This window comes from Coptis chinensis, chromosome 5 (genome assembly GCF_015680905.1).
Source record: "Coptis chinensis isolate HL-2020 chromosome 5, ASM1568090v1, whole genome shotgun sequence".
NCBI lineage: Eukaryota > Viridiplantae > Streptophyta > Magnoliopsida > Ranunculales > Ranunculaceae > Coptis > Coptis chinensis.
Window position 1 is genome coordinate 15,881,119 of NC_141460.1, and position 11,823 is coordinate 15,892,941.

The following is an 11,823-nucleotide window of genomic DNA, read 5'->3' on the forward strand; positions in this document are numbered from 1 at the left end:
TTTTGCATATTATATGATTTAAGAAAAATCAGCTATTTCAATATATTGTTATCATTTCAATCCATGTTTTCTTTTGTAGTGACTCATTGGGCTTCTTGGAAGCTCACCCCCCTTTTTCTCACTTTTATTTTTTAGATTAGTAAGTTTTCACGTTATGCTCCAGGGATCTTGGGATTCGTGGATAGCGGGGGGCTGGATTTAGTAGGATTAGTAGTAGACCTTTTTTATTGTTTTAATTCATTGTTGGATGTAAGACTAAGCTTTATCTATTTGAAGTTATAGGCAGTGATATCAATACTTTTGAATTTTAAGTTATGTTGAACCTTCATTATTGAGTAATGACATTTGGAATAAATATTAGATTAGAATATTATTTGTGGAGTGTTTTATTTTTTGATATTTTGGATAGTACATCTTGGGTCTTAAATGATCTATTTTAAGATCCAGGGTATCACACTATTTAAGCTTTTTTACTCGGAGAATTATATTATAAATGATCTAGATCTATTGATAAATAGATAGTCAATTTCCTTGTTGGTTTCACCTATTCCATTTCATATGCTATGCTAATTTCACCTTTATCATTTCTGTGTTGCCCCTTATAATAACAGTAGTCAATATCTCCAGGCTTTACTATTTGTTACAAGTTCCGAGGAATTATATTACTTATATATACACAGGCTTTAGAGTAATTATCATTCTTTATATATACACAATGTTGTTTAGTGATTATATAAAATGGTTGTAAGTGTAAGTTTTATTACTTGTTAAATACATAGTTTTATTAGTTGACATTTAAGTTTCTTTTCATAGTTATGGCGAGTCGGCAGCAAACCCGTTGGTCTCTGATGATGGATGAGATCCTGATTCAGTTGTTGTTGGAGAAATGTCTAAATGGTACTGGTAGAATGTCAAGGAATTAGTTTGACATCAGGACCTTAAAAGTGGCGGCTAAGGTTTTGAATCAACGCTTGAACTTGTCAATTGGGGATGGACATGTATAGTCAAGGATTAAAACTATGAAGAGAGATTACATAGCTGTCAATGAACTTATCAAGACTACTGAGTTTGGTTTTTCATACAACTAACAAACTTAACGTATGGAAGTTGATCGGAAAGCATGTGATGCGTATTTTAGGGTAAGTTATTTGCATATCTTGTAACAAAATTGTTACTAGAAGTTATATAACCATAGCTTGCATGTAAGAAACTGTTTATTGTTATAGGCACATCCCGTAGCAAAGCACCCAAGAGGGAGGATGTTTCCTCATTTTGTCGAAGCTTGTGTAATTTTTGGGAATGACTTTTCACATCATACTATTAATGTTGGTGAAAGCTTTGGGCAAGTTGTTGGTGACACTTCAAAAGCTGAGAGTGTTCTTGGTGATACACAAGTTGAGAGGTGAAAGTTTTGGTGGACATGGCGAAAGCTCTGGTGTGGTTGATGATAATACCCCCCCCCCCCCCCTTCCTTTTAATAAAGTATTAAATTCCTTCAGTGGAGTATTCATGGCAGTAGACTTCATAATAGTTTGTTGAACGTTGTGAGGGAGTAATATTCACATCCAATGAATATCGCACACGTGTCCAGCATATACAGAACTACCAACTGACCTCATATCCTCGTCCTTAGAGCTCGCTTCATAGTGACTCGACTCAGGCAAGAAACTGATCTCACGTACTCGTCTTGCGAACTAGCTTCTAAGTGGCTCGAGTCGAGTAAACGATCTCACCCAGAAGCGACTTCCATAGCGCTTAATCCTCGCATCCACAACAGCTCATAATGTATGTCTTTACTACAACCATCAGGCACGCTTAACAATAAATGTCCTTCACTCGCCATCAAGACTTGCAAGTGACTTGTAGACCTGGATCTGACCAGACACAGGAAAGCAAGAGGCATGGGCACCTTGCCTATATAGAGAGGATGAGGAACTACGTCTGACTTGATTCAAGTTTCCCCCCAGAGAGAGAACTTGATACGTAGGCAGTTCGTCCATACGAACTCGGTCAAATCCAAATTATCTATCAAATTCATTCCAAATTGCCTATGATTGTAAGGTTAATCCCAAATCTAACCTTTACATTGCCGCCGTCTGTGGCTCGATTTCTTGAGTTCACAACCTTCAACCAGAAAAACCTTCAAACAAATCTCAAGCCCAAGAAGCATGGAAAGCCTCCAGGCTCAACTGAAGATTATGGCCACCTAGATGGAAGCCATGAACGGTAGCATCACCCAGCTCCAACAGGAGAATGCAGCTCTCAAAACCCAGGTCGAGTCCCAGGACCCGAACAAAGTTACCACCGAGGACAGGATCAATGAGGTCAACCAGCAGATCAACAGCCTTTCCCAGCGGATTGAACAGAGCACTGACAAGAAGGACGCCACTAAGGTCGTCTAGAAAATGCTGAAGATGTACCGAGCGTCCCATTTCACAACGGAGGTGCTCAATAAACCTTCCCCCCAAGATTTTATCCAGCCTAGATTCGCAATGTAAGTCGGTAGTACGTGCCTTGGTCAGCACGTAGCTCGCTACATTCAAAGCCTTGCACTCTACAGTACGCAGGAGTTTGACCACCTGCAGTGCTGTTTGTTCCAAGCAAGCTTAAAAGATGGAGCTCTCAATTGGTTCTACTCGCTGGGACCGAAATCAATCGATAGCTTCGAAAAGCTAACTAACCAGTTCGCCAGCCAGTACGTACGTCCACAACAGACGTAAGGCAGCCGACCTCAATTCACTCTTCTAGTTGTCTCAGAAGAGTGGCGAACCAATTTGCACCTTCTTGGGATGTTTCAAGATAGAGCTACTGCCCATGGAGAGTGACCTTAAGGAGTCGTTCACCACAGTGGCTTTTACCAATTGAATTCTTGTCTTGAATGAGTTTAAGATAGCAGCAACGCCATTTGATAAACCGTAAAAACACAACTAGATTTCTCTAACTTTATTCTTACGTTATCAATTATTTATTTCCTACTCTCACATTTATATTCATGCAATATATCGTTCCACTCTTAACTCTCTAGACTTAAACGAATTCAACTAATCAAACACAAGGAAACAATGGTGAGAGCAATATTTATGGATGTGAATTTATACTACGAAACTAAATATATGAATTTAACTTATACTAATTTAATTAAAGCAATTGAATATGACTTGAATAAAATATGGAGAAGAATAGAGAGAGATTGAAATCCACTTTTTAATATCTTAACATGCTAGCATAGATTTGTATAAAAATCCCTAGTCTAGATATTCTCACACAAGGTTAAAATATAAAGACTAGACTTTTAATGATCCCTAATTACTTTATACTATCTCTAGTCATAAACTAATTAGCATGAGATAAAGCTTGTTCCCATTCTTATGGCAAACTCACTATTCTCTAGTTTAGGTTAAACTCTTCTTATCTCTAAGTCAAGAAAAACCTAAACTTTAAACCCTAAACAACAAATCTATACTAACAAATCAAGTCCTCTCAAAACTTCATTCAAACTCCCTCTAATAGGAGTTTAGTTTTGATTCATAGGACTATCATAAACAAAAGAATGAAAAAAAGACATAATAGAAAGAGAAGCAATTGAATTGAATAATAATAATAACTTGAAGGTATTTTAATGGAGATTTTATGGAGGCTACAATTATAAACCCTAATTACTTAAACTATACTAAACTAAAGAAAGTGGAGAGAGAGAGAAAGAGAAAACCCTAATTTACAACTAAACTAAAGAGGGGAGTAGCCAAGTTTTGTTTAGCCTTAACCCTCTTTATATAGGAGAGGGTTAGGTTTACAATTTTGTGCATGGGCTTTGGAGTTGTGTTTTGGGCCACTAAATCAAGCCCAAAACCTAATTATTTAAGTCCAAAAAGGGTTTTTCTGTGGAAATTTACTACAACACCCTTTTCATCTACTTTTACTACTCTGATTGGATCAATACTTAGACCATTAAAAAGCTCTTTCTGAGACGGTCGTTTTGACATATAATATGCCCAATTCCGATGTCTAAGTCTAAAGATACGGCTTGCGGAAGTTCTGTTGACTTTTCTGTTCTTTTTCTACCCGCGTTAACTTTGACTTTTCAGCTTTGACTAGGCTTTAAAAAAGTTTTTTCTCTTTGAAACTTGGGTTTTAATCATATAATTTCTCTAGCAAGCAATTTGACTCCTTTCTCTTGCAAAAGTGACGTATTTCTTCACATAATTGATTCCAAGACCTAAAATACACAAAAACTCGTAAACATTACTAACTCTTATTTATTATAAATATAATTGGCCTAAATATAATACTATTAAGGGGTTGAAACTACAGTTTTGGGCTCTTATCACAAAGTTTGACGAGGAGTGTAAGAATGTGAAACCTGGAGCTTCTCGCAACTCCACCTATTAGAATTAAGCAACCAAATTAACTCGTGAACATACTGGAAGTTAGTTAAACAAGTCCAGAGAGTCCAAAACAATACTGAGAATAAAACTGATTTGGGCCTAAAAAATGGAGTGTTGATACTCCATAGCAGTCTCACTCGTAACCCGTCAAAGTCTCGTCCGAGACTATGAGATAAGTTCAGTAGTTCAACTTCTTATAGCGTTCTTAGAATGTCCTAAGGATGATAACTCCGATTTGGTTCATAGGTACCTTAAGCAGAAAAATAAAAGTCGGTACGAGCAGTTAAGAGAAACATTAGAATCGCAAAGTAAATGAAAAATCGAAAAGAGGAAAGGGTAGGAGAGGGGGATTTATCCAGTGATGTATTCTAGTTGTTATATTAAATGTCTGGAGTCCTTAGGCATGCAATGACGCCATTTGATAATCAGCAGACTTTTTAGGTTTGTTCTTTCGAGTCCAAAGTCCGTAAAACGTCCGACTAGTCAAGTTACCTTACTCACGTGGGTTGGTAGCATAGATCGAGTAAGAGATCGTCCAAACCTTAGGACTAGCCAAAGTTCACAACTAAATTTACAACTTTAAGAGAATTAGTTAGTAGGATTTTAGGTTATAACAAGAAATTGGGTCTAACACCCAATTTTGGAGAAAATGAAGTCTAGAGGACACGGTTTTTGGTGAGTAACTCACAAGGACAAATTCTAGCAATTAGTAACTCACGAACCCACGATTTCAAATTTTTTAACCCTCAAGGACAAAATAAGTTGGCCCGACCATTTTACTTTTTTTAAATGCCAGTTATACCCTTTCGTGAAAATAACCCTCAAGGACAAATGGCTCGGATTTAAAATGAATATTTTCCAATTTTACCCTTTCTGTCATTTTACTATGAACAATGAGTGTTCATACCTTCTGCTGGTGTATGAACAATGATTGTTCATATCCAAATAGGTGAATGTACCTTATACAATATATTGATGTATGAACATTGAATGTTCATACCCAAAGGACTATGAACATTGAATGTTCTATGAACATTGAATGTTCATACCCAAAGATTATGAACATTGAATAAGGACCAAGGACTATGAAATCAATGTTCATACCCAAGGACTATGAACATTGAATGTTCCAATCAATGAACATTGAATGTTCACTATGAACATTGAATGTTCATATCCAAGGACTATGAACATCGAATTCTCATACCTAAAAGACTATGAACATTGAATGTTCATACCCAATCAATATTCATACCCAAGGACTGTGAGCATTGAATCTTCATACCCAATCAATATTCATACCCAAGGATTGTGAACATTGAATATTCACTATGAACATTGAATGTTCATATCCAAGGACTATGAACATCGAATGTTCATACTCAAAGGACTATGAACATTGAATGTTCATACCCAATCAATATTCATACCCAAGGACTGTGAACATTGAATGTTCATACCCAAAGAACTATAAACATTGAATGTTCACTATGAACATTGAATGTTCATACCCAAGGACTATGAACATCGAATGTTCATACCCAAAGACTATGAACATTCAATGTTCATACTAAATACACTAGGTTGCTTCGTCTGGGCTGGGCTGTTAATTATTTCGCGTTAGGGGTATACTTGATATTTCATCTACCCGATCCGTTTTTTATTTCGCGTCAAGGGTATACTTGAACTTTCATCTACCCGGTCCTTGAAAGTTACTTTTTCGGCATTTTTGTCCTTGAGAGTCACTCCTTGTATTTCTTATGTTGCTCAATTAAAACTTGGAATGCAAGTTAACGTAGAATTACAAAGATTGATTTCTTAGTAAACAAGATAGAGAGAGAGAGAGATACAGGAAGAGGGTTACATAATCATGAAAGATCAATTACAAATTTTTAGAGTACCTTATCACTACAGCTCAATCCGTCTCGAGTTCATAGACAAACCCAAAATGGCGTCGAGTATCAATCCCTAGTAAGATGTACTCATCTCTGAGTTCATCTTACTAGCATGAGGAGTTGAATTAACATTCCATCTCTAGAATATTACTTCAACTCCTGGTTTAATTATACACCAGTTGGGCAAACTAAAGGGCTAATGGCTACCATAGGATCTCGCACGAGACTTGACCTAGTATTAACTGGGTCTCGCACGAGACTGATCTGGAGTATCAGCACTCCAAACTTGATCATACTCAGTCATTTTGGGACCGGATGTATAATCTAAACCTATTTTCCTAAATAGTGATCCTGAACTACTAAAATGCACCCTGATCCTCACATGAGCATCATTAACCCTCCCATTGGGAAGGTTTTAGCTCATGGTCCTTGGATGGATTTTATTTCTTGCATGTATGAAATGAAAAAGTAAGAAAAAGCAAAGGAAGAACTGGAAATTTAACTTGAAGAAAAATAGATTTTATTAGAAGTTCAAGACCTTTTGTATCAACCTAACACAAAGGCTTCAAATGGGAGAAAATACCATGCATGAATAGTAAACAACCAAAATGGAAAGCAAGGATGAAAAATGGAATGCCCCCTTTCTCCAACATCCCAAAAGATATACCCCCCTCTCTCATGTCAAGCCTTCCTACATTTATTACAAGTTTGTCTTTTTCTTTTCAAATCATCCAAACTTTTTTCACACCTTTTATAATCAAAAGTCTAGTCATGCATTTAATTCTTTGTCTTATCTTGTTTTGCAAGGTGTCCAAGAGTGCCTATAACTTGCCACTTGTCCATGCATGATGACTCATCACTTCTTGTGGGCCCATAGAGTGGGTCCACGTGTTGTGACCAGTGGTGGCCCGGGATGTTGGCATTTTTATAACTTTCTATCTTTGCGTAGAGCTAGTCGTCCTGGTCATACATGGCAGTTCACTTGTCGAAATCGGAATCCAGGTTTGAAATATGTGAGCTTCAGAAGTTTGCTGCTTTTTTGCACGTGGTCCTTGTCACACCCCGAATTTCGATAGAATTCGGAAAAATAATATTTGTTCTCGACTCTTCGATTTTCGAGGTGTGATGCACTCTCAACTCCCAAAAACCCATAATCAGTTTAAATACGCGGATAATTAAAAACCAATAAAAAATTTCAAATAAACAAAAGTCATCTTCATTACAAAAATTCACAAATCTGATTAAGTTACAAATCTCATTTCAACCCTCTTTAGTTATAATTACAACTGAAAATATAAAACAACATTTGTCTCAACTAAAATCTATTACACCTTAAGGGAAAACATAACATATCCTGAATGCGACGCTAATGCAAACCACAAGCAGCAACTAACCTTCTTCAACATGAAACCTGTCAAGACTTATCAACTATGTTCATTTAATGAACACACCCGATAAACAAACATGCAAATCGGGTCAACATTATAAACAATGTTGGTGTGAGTAGCCCTAAAATATAAATCATACTAATACATATATATACCCAATAAATAAGGCAGTTAGTTCCTCCACCGAGGCGCCTTAACATCCAACGAATAATACAACATTCTTAATTACAATAATTAAAGCAGGTAGTTCCTCCACTGAGGCGCCTTAACTTCCCACCAACCACACAACAAACTATACGCATAATAAATAAGGCATGTAGTTTCTCCATTGAGGCGCCTTAGCTTCCCAACAATAATACTAAGGCATTTAGTTCCTCCACCGAGGCACCTTAGGTTCTAATTAAACTAATAACCAGCCAAGCATATTCGATACTTACTGCATTTCCTGCTCAATTACAGAGTGGGTTGTCTCTGCACAAGTAATTAGTTTGACCCACCCTTCTGCAAAACCATATACGATCATAAATTTAAAGATATATCATTAACCAATATATTATCATAATTATATTATTTAAGGCTTTCTTTGCGTGTCCCTAAAATCACGTCGTAACTATGTCTTACCTAGTTTGGTAGGCTACCACAATCGCTACCTAACACCGAACATGTACATCCACATGCCTCCCCTCACATAATGAACCACTTCATGCGTAGCTACCCTAAGCGGGATATCGCATACTAGGTAACCCTCACACGAAAGCCATTATGTGAGTACTGCCACTATTCGGCATAAAAATATTGCGCGTCTCGTTCTAATTTTTTTTGTGAACGAATTAATCAAGCTACTATTCGGCTATGCCAGAAGGGCCATTCAGATTCACTGAAATGCCCGAAGGGCCAATCGTATCACATATGCCCCTCACAAGGGCCAAATCACATGAATTGTGGTAGCTAGGTTCTAGGATTTTCGTTACGTAATTTATTCAAGTGTCATATATTGATATCTCAGAATAATTCTTATTCTATCTCATGCCAGTATACTTAATTGTACTGAAACTCAACGTTTCTCGTTATAATACAATCCACATTATCACGTGCCAATACTATTCATTGCACGATATTCAAGTATCTCTATATCAAATCTCAAAACTTATTATTTCACGTGCCAATCATATATTGCACTACACCGTATGGAATATCTCAAGCCTTCATAAATACTACAATTCATTTAAGTTGCAACTCATAATAGCAATCAATCATGTAATGTATTCGTTCAATATATTTATGTGAATTTAATTCACCATCAAAGCCCAATACTAAAGTTCATGAATCTAAGTCCGTATATAATTTAATTATCATAAAAACGTATATATCTAAGTCTTATAAGAATTTCCCTCTTGTTACGTGCCAAATTTATATGCTTTACACTCTACTCACGTCAAATCTTAATTAGATAATGACAACCAAATTTATACAGGCTTCCGCACCATTTTAGCATTTGCTTTGTCCATACAATTTACAACATAAAACGTAGCACAATTAAACAGTCCACAGTCCACAATCAAAGCCCAAAACCAAAACCCAAAAGTCTACATATTTAAAGACCCCATTGGATTTATTTTAAGTTATATGGACCGGCCCCAAAACAAACTTGAAACTGGCCCAAAGAAAACTAATTAGCTTTAGCCCAAACAACTTAAACTAAACCGGGCCCAAACTAAACAATCTAAGGTGATCTGGCCCAAAACAAAACAAATAGAACTGGCCCAAAACAATAGAAATGAATCCGACCCAACAACTAAAATCTAAAGACTTTGGCCAAAAGCCCAAGCACAACCGATCATCTTCCTCAGCTCCAGCAGCCACCAAATCGGCCACCACAACCTCCACTCGTCCGCCATCCTCCTCCCACCGGTTTTATCCCTCATGAAAAACCCTACCACTTTAATACACACAAAAACTCGATTCATTACCTCGATCCCCCTTCATCAAATCTAGATCTGGTTTTCGCGCCGCCATTAACGCCTGACTCAAAGCTTCAATCTGCCCTACTGTCCAGCCCCCAATCAACCCTCAAAAACCAATAACCAACTAATAACCAACATCACAACAAAAAAGAGTTCAAACAAATCAATAGGATTTCATTCTTTTGGCTTGGCGACGCCATTAGCGCCCCTTCAGAGCTTCGCCAGCACCCATTCTATTACACAATCCAATTTTCATTCCCTAAACCCAAGTCAACAACACCACCACTTTCCCATACACCGACAATTCAACCACCAATTTCAATCTCAACAGCCCCAACAAACCTCAACAACCAAACATCAAAACTATATACACAACTATATACCTATATACAAGTTCAATCCATAATGTATAGGACGATTCTTTCCTTTGGGGTTTTAGCCGCCATTAATGGGCCTAAACAAGGTTCGACAGTTCAATATCAACTTTTAGAGTTTCGAGTTTTAACAACACGACAGATTTCAACAAAGTTTTAACAACACGATAGACAGGACGCCGAATAAAATAGGAGAATAAGCAAAAATAAAACAGAACCTTGAACAGACATAAATATCTCCGTATACACACGTAAAACAACTATAGGTTCAATGAAATAGCAAAAATAACTACTCACGTTAATCAAAAGCTCCACGAATCCTTATAGTCCGAATCGTCGCGCTCCAACTCTCTAGCAAGCAAGTTTTCTTATCTCCGCCTCCACTTTATTTTTATCTAAAAACCCTATTCTCTGGAAAAATATTAATATATACATGGGTTTGAAACCTAAGCCCAACACATACTCGGGCCCAGAAATCAGGCCCACATATCCCAAATCCAATCCAACAACTTTTAAATAAATAAATAAATAAATACATACATATTACAAATACAGGCGTTACAGTCCTGTTCTTCACTGGTTTTGTCCCGTTGAAATCTTCGGCTCTAGTTAGGCTTTGTTGGGCTTTGTTGGGCTTCACTGGAGTTGAGTGAGAGACTTCAAGTATGCATAGTATTCTCGTGCTTTGATGTAGGTTTTATCATCATATTCACGTTAACTGTGAAAACCTGCAAAAGTACAAAAATATAATTATTTCATAATTATTAAACACATAATTACCCAAAATGCTATGTCTCTACGGGAAAGCTAGTATTACAGTTGTGGGTGCTTATCAATTATCTTGGAGAGCCTTAAGCGATTTTGCTCGACTGTAATTGAGCTCTATGCAGAAAAATATATGAGAGCACCAACATAAGTTGATATTCAACGCCTACTAAAATAAAGGGAAGAGAGGGGATTTCCTGGAATGCTCGGCAATTTGGACTATATGCATTGGACATGGCATGCTTGTCCAACTGCTTGGCATGGTACCCACGTTGGTCACAAGAAAGAAGCTACTTTGATATTATAGGCAGTAGCTTCTAGAGATTTATGGATATGGCACGCCTTTTTTGGCATGCTTGGATCTCATAATGACATTAATGTCTTGGACCGTTCTCCACTTTTCAATGATGTTATCAATGGGAGAGTTCCTGCTTGCAACTTTGTGTTGAATGGTCATGCATACCACATGGGATATTACCTATCAGACGGTATATATCCTGAATATACAACCTTGATCCAAAGCATATCTCAACCAGTTGGGAATAAACGAAATCAAAATGCATGACACCAATGCACTTTCTCCTCTTTCCAACACAATCATACACACAGTATAAAAAGGGTGTCATTCCTTACAAAATCATTTCACGTCTGAGGATTCTTGTTGATCCGAACAAACAAGTATAGGATTGCTCCCATTGAGTGAATATCTCTTATTGGACATTTCATCAAAAACATATACACATACTATATAAATTTAAGCAAACAAATGCCTTACCCGATTTTGCATGGTCATCCCACTTTGATGTACTGCTTCTAATTGACTGAGAAATCCACAAAACTTGTTGACTGCAAGTTGAATTACACCCCATCGATCACTTATCCCTTTCGAACTTCGACCGGTTTGGTAATTCAAGATCTCATGAAACGCGTCAAGTGCCCGCTCCCAAAACCTTTTTCTAGTTTGGCATGTTCCAACAACCGAATCCTCACCAATAGCTACCCATGCTTTGCACAATGCCTCATCTTCTTCCAATGAAAAATTCGGACCCCTC